Source organism: Chionomys nivalis, chromosome 5 (assembly GCF_950005125.1).
Source record: "Chionomys nivalis chromosome 5, mChiNiv1.1, whole genome shotgun sequence".
Lineage (NCBI taxonomy): Eukaryota > Metazoa > Chordata > Mammalia > Rodentia > Cricetidae > Chionomys > Chionomys nivalis.
In genome coordinates, this window is record NC_080090.1 from 9,929,533 (window position 1) to 9,941,636 (window position 12,104).

Sequence of the window (12,104 nt, forward strand, 5' to 3'; positions counted from 1 at the left end):
CTTCCTTGGGTGCCTCAGACAAGGTCGTGGACAGTGAGGTGTTTCTTTGAGGAATGAATCTGACGGGAGCAGCCAAGCCGCTCATCATCCCTTACACTTGCACTTTGGGGGCCCCAGGCAGGCCCCTCCTCCCATTTCCCTACACGGGAAGGGGATTTCCTTTGAAAGTCAGTTTTAGAGTGGCACTCATTAGCCCAACGGGCCCCCTTTTGACATTTCGAGCAAACACCTGGATTTCCCCTGGGCTGACTACCTGACCCTCTACCCGCAAGGCAATTCCTTATGAAATCCGGGTTGCCCGCATTGAAAGCAAGCCTTTGGTCTAGCTCCACCTCGGCTCCCCCTAAAGGCAGAAGCAATTACCTGTCCCATCACATGAGTGCCATCAAAGTCCCTGAATAAACAGATAAAGTCATTTAACCTCCTGTTTCTATGGGGGTGTACAGCCTCCTGACAGTATTTGTTAGCATTTTCATAGGCCAATTGCTTTATGACAGCCATAGCTGTGTCCACATCTCCCAAAATGCAACCCTCAGCCGTAACAGGCAGTCAACAAACTCAGGATAAGGTTCTGAGGATCCTTGAAGAACCTTAGACAGCTGTTCCCCTGCTCCTTTATTAGGTAGAACTTTCCATGCTTTAAGGCCGTGGTAGCTCTCTGAGTATAAACAGTGGGGTCATAAGTAATCTGTGTTGCTAAACCTGTCTACTGCCCTGTACCATTTAACACGTCAAGGTTATGCAGTGTGATCACCTCTCCATAACAATCTCCTCCTGAAAGACAAGCTCTGCAAACTGCATCCAGTCACTGGGTGTAAGGTTGAGTTCCACAAAGGATTCCATTAAAGCCACACTGAAGGGGGCATGGGTCCCATAGGCCGTAACTGCTTCTTTTAGTTGTTTGATGTCGTTAAGGCCAAAGGCTTATGCAGCCTGATCTGGTGTCCTTGCCGATCAATAACCTCCACAACAGAATAAATTTGCCTCTCTCTGCTTAGATTATTTAGTCTATCTTGGATCTCTCTTATTTCTGCCTCTAAGTCAATGGGGCAGAGGTAGCAGCAAAAGGATTTGAAGTGGCAAGGAATGGACCTGTGGAGGTCTCATGGAGACATCTCTGTCTGCTTTCTCCCTTTCTTCTTCCAACTTCTTTTTTAGCAGCACAATCTCTCTTTCTAAAGTCTCTTCTTCCTCTTCTATATCCTTTTTAGTACTTTTAACTTCCCTCTCCTCAAAGCTCTTAATAGACTTCACAGATTCTTCATCCTGAATCTCCTCAAAGGTTTGAAAATGTTGCTATAAGAAATTCTTCTGGCCCTCGCTCTTTTAAAGCATTTGAAGGTCAGCTTTCACCTGCTCCCAGTCAGGAATATTAAAGCCCCCTGCTTGTAGAAACCAGGGACTAAACTCTCTCAGAAAATTAGGCAATAAACTACCTTAAGACCCAGCAATACCACCTTTGGGCCTATACACAAAAGAAAACTGTCTTAATGAACTCTGTGCTGTCTTAGTTTTAATAGCAGTGCCTTGCTTCTCTAAAAGAACTATCAATTGGCCCATCAATACTGGAACAGAATTACTAGCACCCATCTTCAATTCACCCTCACCATCAATATCTTACCTGCTGGCTAGCCTTCTAAGGGCAATCTCTCAACTCTCTAAGATCTACTTCCCGATCTCACTGGTGGCCTCCAACTGTAATGCCTGTGTTACTGGGTGGTTTGTGAGCCAGGCAAGGGCCTGGAGATTAAGAAACACAAAAGAGACATGGGTCATCCATGAAGACAGAATGCCAAATGCCGTTTATTCAAGCTTAGAATAAAACCCTATATACCTAACTGCTGCACAATGGAAATCCCCCCAGGTAGGTGGGAAATTACCAGGCCCAAGACAGAGTAAACAGCAGCCCTGTAGCTAACCACCAGAGGGGCAGAAGGAGCACTGGAACAAACAGGATGTTTTGCTGGAGATATTTTGCCAGAAACTGCAAGCTATCCTCAATATGAGCCCTGGGAGAAAGGGTAGACCTGTGGGCTCTACAGCTCTGCTTCCCTGATCTTTCAGCTGTCACCCCCCAATATCTGACTCCAGGTTTTTATTGTTAAAATCAATTAGAAATCGTGCTACACATTCCCTCAGCCAAAGGGAGCTGCTCATCTATGAACTCACCCCTTTCCACAAAAGCTCGGAAAAGGTCACCTTAGGAGGAACACAAATACCCAACCTCTGTGCCTCCACTTAAGATATCCCAGGTTTGAACTCACAGGAGAAGGGCCTAGGCCTTCTGGACAATCACTCTATTGCCCAGCCTCTCTCGGCTAACCTGACTTCCCCATCTCTCACACAGGTATTGTTCCAGGAAGTGCGCCAAAAAACTCCTGCATACGATGTCCAAACCAGAGACTGTCCCCCAGGAAGCTGGTCTCTGCCAAGGCCATTTTCTTTTCTTTTCTTTTTATTGCTGTGGGAGCACATTCTGCTCCTTCAGCCTTTAAGACACCAGCCCACTTGGGTGTGGTCTCTTATACTATAAAAGCAGCTGTAAATGTGCTCGCTCTCTTGCTTCTGGCTCCCACTTCCAGCTGCTAGACTCTGTTCCTGTTCACATAGAGGACTATGATCTAGGACAGTGATCTGTAAGGTTTCCCTTAAATAAATAACCCTCTTATTATTCATAATTCTGAACTTGTGTGGGATTGTCCTGTCACTTACATCATCATTTTATTGTTTTTTATTGAACTACAAATTTTTCTCCACTCCCTTTCCTTCCTCTCCCCTCACCTTCTATCCTCTCCCATGCTCCCAATTTACTCAGGAGAACTTGTCTTTTCCTACTTCTGCCAGGGTCATTTTCCCATTGGTATTTCTGACACAGTTTGCCTTCATGGGCCTTTTATTTACATGTCGCATTTATGTACACTAGGAGGGAGTTCCATACACACAGGTGGGATCACGGGGTTAAAGGAAACATACATCTTCAATCTCACCAGAAGTGACCCATGAGCTCTCCACTAGCTGTTGCCCTCCTCAAAGCAGTGAATTGAATCCTCACTGACATCCTCCTCCTTCACTTCCTTTATTTTTTGGTTTTTAGATACAAGGTCTCATGTAGACCAGGAGCCTCCCACTCACTATGTGGCTGAGGATGACCTTGACCTCCAGCCCCCCCCCCCCCCGCTTTCACCTTTAAGTGTTAGGATTACAAATGTGATCCTCCACATAAATAAATCTTAAGAAAATGTATGGCCTCAAGAATATTTCATTAAAAATTATCAGTACTGTAACTAAGAATCTGGAAAAGAAAAAACGATTCAAACAAAGCAGAAAGGCTTAATGAATAGACACTCAGAAACTCTCGAAAGTTTTTTCTTGCAATGGTGGAAATTGAACCCAGAGCTTCGTGGATGCTAGGCAAGCACTCTGCCACTCAACAGTCTCCCTGGTCTGTGCAATAGCCTTTCAGAAGCTTTAATCAATAACAGAGCTAAGTCACTGAAAAGATTAGTAAAAAGCATAAACTGGCTGGGTCTAATCGAGAATGAAAGGTAAAGCTATAGGAAGAGGGCATTTGCTATGGCCGCCTTAAAAGAGAGTTCCTTATGCAATAGTGTGCCAATAAACAGATTTAGACTGAATACGATGATTTGGGGAGAAGTATAAATCATAACTATATAAAAATAAATAAAAACCTCTTGGAAAGTTCTACCAAGCATTCACAGATTGGAAACTATCCCGTTCAAACCAAATTCTGCAGGACATAGAAAAAGATGAAGAGCTCTGGGTTTTATGAAGCTAGTATCAAACTCGTACCCAGACTAGACAAGCACAGCACAGGGAGATAAAACTGTGGGCCCACATCGCCTGTGAGTAGACATGTAGAGTCCTACATAAAATATTAGCACATTAGCCCCAGATAAAGAGCAATGAATCAAGGTGGTTTCATACCATAAGGATGACTGAAGCTTTAAATCGCTATTAATGTGGTACCTTGCATTAATGGAACAGAGGAAAAGCCAACACGATTATCTCTGTGGCTGTCCCAGAATGCACACCCATTTACAGCACCGAGGAATAGGTGTCCAGTGTGGCCCCTTGTGGTGTAAAACACGTCGGTATAATTTTCTACACTATGTGACATTTTTTGAGCATTTATTGCATGTCAGACATGGTTCCAAATGCTTTGCACAAATTAATTCTTTTAACCCACACATAATCCCAAGAAACAGGTGCTGTTATTGTCTCCATTTTTTTTCTCAGGAGAAGCTGGGTAAGTTGAGGTATGGTGTTAGGTGACTTGCCCAGGTCACCCAGCCAAGTGACAGAGCTGAGGCCCAAAGCCAAGCAGACACGGTTGGACATTTGTCACCATGTGCTTTGCTAGATGGTTCCTCCAGGCACAGCTAGGAAAGGGGCTCCTGAAATCAATATCATGTTTTAAAGATTTATTTTTGTGTGTATGAGTGATTTTGCTTGCGTGTATGTCTATGCACCGTGTGCATGCCTAGTTCCCACAGAGACCAGAAGAGGGCATCAGAATCTCTGGAACTGAAGTTACAGATGGTTGTGAGCCACTATGTGGATCCTGGGAACTGAATCTGTGCTCTATGGAAGAGCAGCCAGCGATCTTGGTCACTAAGCCATCTCTCCAGCCCCAAACAAGATCACATTTTTAACAGAGGCACCTCTAGCCAAAATGGATTAAAGTGGTGGTATAGATGACTCAGGTCAGGCTGTTGTGGTGATTTGAATAAAAATGGCTCCATAGGCTCACAGATTTGAACACTTGGCCATCAGGAAGTGTTACTACTTGACAGAGATTAGGAGGTGTGGTCTTGATAGAAGAAATGTGTCACTGGGGGTGGCCTTTGAGATTTCAAATGCTCAAGCCAGGCCCAGTATCTCTCTCTTCCGGCTCCCTGCTGATCAGATGTAGAACTCTCAGCTACCTCTCCTGTACCATGTTGACCTGGGTGCCACCATGCTTCCCACCCTGACATTAATGGACTAAACCTGCTATCATTGTGGAACATTTACATAACAGTTCAAAATTAAGAGGCAAATGATAGTTGTTGGAATGAGTGTCCCCAGTGGTCTGTCCACTAAGGGAGGCCCCAGCTCAGTGCTGTGGGGAGGAATGGGACATTCCTGAAGTGACAATTTAGTCACCGAGGTATTTTCTCAATGAGTATGCTACTTAAAATGCTGATTTCTTACTCACGGTCTTTCACATCTGCCCTTGAGGTAAGAGGCCTGTGCTCTCTGCCCCAATATACTGGTCACCACCTGTCCCCAAAAAAACCACGTCAACCTGCTTATACCTACTGTGGACTGAAAGCGCCAAACTACAGGTCAAAATAAACCTTTGTTCTTTTCAAATTGAGCATCTCTGGCATTTTGTTGTAGTAACAAAGATGAATAACACTGTTTTAAATCTTACTAAGATTTCTTGGAATGAATGAATAGTAAAAGTTGAATGTAGGGTTAGCTGATTCTGTCTGGAATAAAAGTTCAACATAAAAATACACAGTTGCGTGCATCTACACAGCAAGGAGTACTGTTTCGGAAACAATCTCTGGAAGTTTGCTTGTGGTTGTAAGAATGTCTCACTGAATAAGAGGTACAGTATTTCTTGTTGAATTTCAAGACTCATGAAAGTCTCAGGTTTTTTATGTCAGTCAAGAGTCTGATGTGCTGAGATGCATGAACCCGGAAATAAGTTGCTGATAATAATTGCTTTTTTCAGTGAATAAAATTCTCAGTTAAAATCATCTTCCCCAAACCCAACCCCAGGAACTTACTGGTGTATCATGTGCTGGGTCACCTGCACTCACCAGGGCATGAAGGCCTTGGAGTGCTGTCTTGGCAGTTCCTGCTCAACCCAAATATTAGAGTTCAGTTTCCAGCACCTACAGAGGGTAGCCCACAACCACCTGTAACTCTATCTCCAAGGAATCTGACATCCCCATTATGGCTTCTAAAGGACCAGCATATATGGCACACACACACACGTGCACGCATGCACGCACACACGCTCCTGCACACGCCGATCCCCAGAATCCGCAGCAGATACAGAGCAACCGGCGGCTCCAGGCCCCGCTTTGCAGAAGGTAGTGTTGAGCTCCAGGGCCCTTACTTGGACCTCACAGCTCCAGCTGCCAACCCTTGCATTAAAATCAGTGCCAGCACTGCCACTTCAGAGTCTGAGGAAGGGATGGGACCTTCAGAAGTCACAGTTCTCACCCTTCAGCCTGGTAGACGAAGTGTGACCTTTCCTGCCTTTTCTTCCCGGGTGACTACTCTCTCACTCACTACCTTGCCACACCCTTCTTAAGTGCTAGTCCAGGCTCTCCTTGAGACACTTCTAGACTTCTCCTATCCCTAGAGGAGTCAGAGAAGAAACACAAGGCCCTCCAAATACAGCACGCTTCCTGGAGCTGAAGAGACCCTCCACACTCTTAGCCCTGCTTCACCTCTAGTTGGACAATTTCTGTTCTCCTGCCTCCGGTCTTCATTAGCTCACCTGTGAAACAGGAAGTTTCGAATTGTCTGGTGCCTTTTGTGGAAAGCATTTAGCATTTCTACAAAACCCTTCCAGAACCCCCAATCCCCACATCTCTTTCTCTCCTCCATCCTCTGTCTGAGTACCAACTGCACCACCATCCCCCAGACCCGCCAAGTCACCCCTCTGCTGGCCAGCAGCACAAGGTGACCCTTCCTGCCTAGAACTCCCTCCCTCTGCCTCCCAGGAGCAACTGCCATGGTTTTCCCTGTGATGGTTGGTCATGATAGTTAATTTGACATGGTGTAGAATCACCACAGAAATTAATCTCCGGGCATGTCTGTGAGGGGTTGTTTACACGGTGTTAACTGGGTGGCAACATTCCTATGGCTGGGGCCCTGGGCTGAATATAAAGCCAAAAGCAAGATGAACAGCCCATCACTCCCCCATGATGACCATGGTGGCCTACACCCTCAAACCACTGGCCAAAGCAAGCCATTCTCCCGTAAGCTCCTTTTGTCAGTGATTTTACTGTAGCCACAAAACACATAACTCATTCTCTTTTCTTGGAAGCCTTTAATGACCCCCCAAGGAGTCTCTGTCAGGTACCTTACAAGTGGCCTGAAGTAATCTTGTCCCTCCCTAGCTATAGCCTTCGACACTCTCACTTGTAAGATGCACGTCTGTCTTTCTTCTGCATGTGTGCAGCCCCCACGAAGACCCTGAAGTTATGTGACCAATCCCCAAGCGTAGTACCTGGTACATATTAGATATTTAAGAACTGTGCACTAAATAAGTGGATGAATTGATCAATCACCAATCACTCGGTAATTTTCCTCTCCTTGCCATAAGTCAGGACTCTACTGTATGTTCTGCGCTGAAGAGATGGAAACCGGAAGTAAGAGATGGACGGAAGGGAGAATGGCCATGTAGCAACACCGCCCTGGGTCCTCTCGTCAGATGCTACCACACAAACTGACAGTGTTCCTGGGGTGCAGTCCATGGACATATTGAAAATGCTAACACTATTCACCCAAGCAAAGCAGAAACCACCATGTAAATCTGGCCTGTGCAAACCACGCTTGGCATTCCAAAGCCGAGGAGAAACAAATGTTGGATTAGCCTTCCATTCATGCGGATAATTGAGAGTTAGTCCAGGTGAGGCTTTATTTGTTCCTGTACTTTTAAATCCTGGCCATGGGGTCCTGCCAACCTGGGAGGGCAGTGACACTAGCAAGTCAGGAAAGGCCAGGGCTGACCCTCCTGCTACTGAGAGGTCCTGGCCCATAGGGAAGAGGGACGAACACGGGGCTGTCCACTGGACCTTCTGGATCAGGAACACGCAGGGATAAGGAAGAGTTACACACTAAGCTCTCTCATGACTTCTCCTGACCCAGAGAAATGCAGGAGAAAGGCGGGCAGTCATTTAATCTGGGAGCCAGGAGCTCCCACCAAGAAGCAATAAGAATTTGAATAACAAGAACATTGTCCTCAGAGAGAAAAGAAGAAAGGGAGAGTCATCACCCACCCACCCATGAGTGCCAAGACACAAAATTTAATTAGGAAGATAAGAAGTAGAGGGGAGGTCGGGCCCATGTTCCTTTTGAATTTTTTTTCCTTGTTATGAGCTGGGGAAAGGAGAGAAATAATTTAAGCATAGAATTAACATCTTCTAATAATCTTAGACAAAAACCTGAGTCTGTTTTGCTTTGGTTTGTAAATTAGCTCATGATTAAAGTGTCTCTTCAGCCCGAGCGCCATTGTCTTCACAGGCCTGTGTGCTGAACGGTGCCTGACCCAGACGCCCTTGGCGCTCAAGTACAAGATTGGAGAGCATGAGGGAACGGTTATTATAAAGTGAAGCCCTCGCAGTTTCGCTGCAAAATCAATGAACTTTTCAAGTGATTTTTATCATATTTTGCAGCTGTTCTGAAGCCTCTTGAGTGGCTCACACACCGTGGGGCCTGGTTGCCTAAAGAGCCTTGTTCATCTGGTTACCGCTCCCTCCCGAGGAGCAGCTAGCACTGCCCTGGCTGGAGGCCTGAGTTGCTGGAGGGGAAGCCCAGCTGTCTTCCTCTCCCTCATTTCAAGGCGTGATGTTGGGGTCAGCTCTGAGTTCCCCTGGCTGACTTAAGAGAAGTCTTCCAATGTCAGACCCTGGTACAGAGGGATACTAGAGCCCGCGAAGGCTGGATTTCATGCCAGAGTGCCAGGAGGTTTGTGGACACAGGATGGTGACCTCGAAGAGGCTATGTGTGGAGCAGGGCTTTTCAGATGAACAGATCTGAGTTGGGGGTGGGGGAGAGGAAGGGGGACTCATTAGGGCTGGATAGCTCAGCAATGCCTGGTGCACGCTGAAGAGGCCATGAAGTTAGGTGTTCCAACAGAGCCAGTCTGATGCTGAAGGCCTGGAAGATTCTGAGAAGGCTACAGGTCTTCAGTCTATAGTGGAATGCAAAGAAGCTCGTGGGAAGACAGCAGCACTGATGGTCAAGAAGACAGGCAAGCATGCAGACTGATCTCTGTCTGTGTGGGCCAGCAGGTGCCACCCACTCTGGGAGATCATCCTCTTCCCTGGGTTAATCCTTCTTAGAAAACGCTTCAAAGACACGCCCAGAGGCCAGCTCTTTCCTGATTCCAGATCTAATCAACGTGCCAATCAAGATTAACCATGACAAGACCCAACATCCTAGGCACACAGGTCATAGATTAATGTCCTACAGATGCCTTCCAGCCTGTGCACCAGCCACTTCCTGGGCCGCAGCCTGGAGAGCAGCCTCCAGGAGAGTCGGCTATGAGGAGCAGTAGGAGAGGAAGGGAAGCCCTGCTCTGCACAGTCTTCCCCAGGATTGGGAACAAGGAAGCAGAAGAACAAGCGATCTATTTGGTTCATTTTCTCATATTCCCTGAGAAACCAGGTGACCCGCATAAAATGCTGAGGCTTCATATAAACCTGGTTTGCTTAAAATGACTCTAAAACAGGCCTGTTTCATAACATTATATAAACTATATTTAGTTCTGGGCTGAATTAGTGAGAGCAGAAGAAACATGGCTGCTGCTCACTCACACCTAATGGTTCCAAGGCAAGTGGGCTCTCACAGCCAACAGAAGAAGCCAAATTAGCAGCCAGATTTGGCCCATGAACGACTGCTAGGTGTGGATCGGCTATGAACATTCTCCAATAACTTGTTCTAGGTGGGCACTATCAGCAACTGGTTAACGGACACGAATTTCTAAGCTTCTTCCATCTCTGCATCCCGTGAAAAACATCTTCCGGAGGTAGGTGGGAGGAGGGGCACCGCCCACTTCCGGTAGCACAAGAAAAGGTTGCATCACCGTAGGCAGATGTGAGCACCTGCCTGCATCTGCTGAAGTCCAACTCAACCAGGGAGAGAGGGAGCTAGCTGTACAAGGAGACAGCGAGCTAGCTGACATGGGGGAGGGAAAGCCTCTCATGGCAACATAACGGACATCACGCAATGAGCATCACAACAACGTCAGATGCAAATTAACATCACAAACACCACCCTTGCTGATCTCTTGCAATATAATGGAAAATCAGAAGATTCCTAGCAGGGACTGGTTGGCTGCTTGGGGAAAGGTTGGTCACAGTCATAGTAGGCATATATTGAGTTCTTCTGTATATATACCAGGTGATAGCCTAAGTGCTCCTTTCCTTAAGTGGATTATCATCTTATCCTGACAGCCCACCATGCAGGCTGGTACAATCACAAGCTCCATTTTGAGCCGGGCGGTGGTGGCGCACGCCTTTAATCCCAGCACTTGGGAGGCAGAGGCAGGCGGATCTGTGTGAGTTAGAGACCAGCCTGATCTACAGAGCTAGTTCCAGGACAGGCTCCAAAAACACAAAGAAACCCTGTTTTGAAAAACAAAAAACAAAAAAAACAAAACAAAAAAAAAAAACAAGCTCCATTTTGTAGACGAGAAAACTGAGAGGAGACAGGGCAACTAGTCACTCCCACTAAATGGGGGGCCATGTGTCTGGGACATAGTCTCTAGAAAAGAGAAAAGCAAGGAAGTAGGTGTATGCACGAAAGCCAGATGCAACCTAGGTCCTGGAAATGTCGCTAAAGAGTCAGCCATCAAAAGCAGTTTCTGGTATACTTCTTTGCTGCCCACAGAACTGGGTCCTGCACGTCACAGGCTTAAATTTGGGCAGCCTCTAGGGAAGGAGACACTGACTTGTATCCCTCTAAAATGTGTATGGAAGTCCTGCTTCCTGATGAAATATTTAAACGTCGTTCCTTAAAGGGGGTAATTGGGGGTTAAATGAGGCTATAAGATAGAGCGCTTGTCCAACAGGATGGAGGGCAGGCAAAGCCACCAGGCATGCCCACAGAGGGGAGAGTGTGAGAGGGCAGACCACAGCCAGCAAGCTAAGGAGAGAGACCTTGAGAGGAAACAAAGCCATCCATAGTTTGACCTTGACCTTTTAGCCTCTAGAACTACAGAAGGGCAGCATCTGTTGTTTCCGCCACTCAGTCTGTTCTAGTTTGCTGTGACGGTCCCACCAAGTTGAGCCGGTAGAATAATGAGGCGCAAGAAGAGATGGCACCTGTCCACACGGGCACCAGGACGGTACAAGGGTTTCAGAGCCTGAAGTGTCTGCTCTGGTGGCCGAGGCAAAGCTCCAGTTCTTTGCAGAAATTCTGACCTCAAGGCTGACTGAAAAGTTTCAAGGCACACAGGAAAGATGCTGTGAGGAAAGCGTCACAGAGAGAAGACAGATGACAAAGGACTTCTGTGATGGTTTATATAAAGAAACTGCTTCTGGTGCTGTCCAATCACCAAGACTTCCCAAGTTGGGGCCACTGGGATTTCTATAGAGAGCCTCAGCCCAAAACACAGCAGCAATGAACCCCGGGGGTCAGGGACAAAAAAATCAATACAAGCACTGCCTTTGAACACTCAAGATGTTCTATAAAGGCTTTGAGAAAGGACAAGAAAAAAATAGGGCTCCTTTGGCTCTAGAGATTTTTTTCCTTTAAAAAAAAAAAAAAAGCCTGTGAGCTCCAAGAGACAGTGACTGGAAAGTCTTATTCCCTGGGTGAAGGATCAGAGGGAACCTTGAAACTCCACAAAGCATCTCAAGAAGTGGGGCTCGCATCCTGGTGTCCTGGCTTGCACCAGTGTCAGGGCGGTACGGAACACCCCACCGGGGCTAGAACAGCCTCGGAAGGGAACAGAGCTGACCTTGCTATGAAGACCCACCCAGGTCTCCGAACCCAGCAATACAGGTAATAAAACAAAATAACTCGGGGAAGTAAAACAAGGTCTACACCTCTCGGAGTTCTGACCTAATTTCAAAAGAAACTGTGTTTCAGCGGACAGCTATTGGAAACAAACTCCCCAGTGTCTGCCTCTCAAGACTGCGTCAGTGCCCAGGAGCCCCCGCCTCAGGAACTGCCTCGACTCAAAGGGTTCTTGTTTATTCTCATTAAAGATGAAAGTTCTTTTCAGCACAATATAAGTAAATTTTTTTGAAACATCCAGCGAATGCATGAAACATTATAGTTCCCATTTTTTATTACTAGATTTAAAAGATATAAAATAGCTCTGCCAACTGTTACGGAGCATCTTAAAC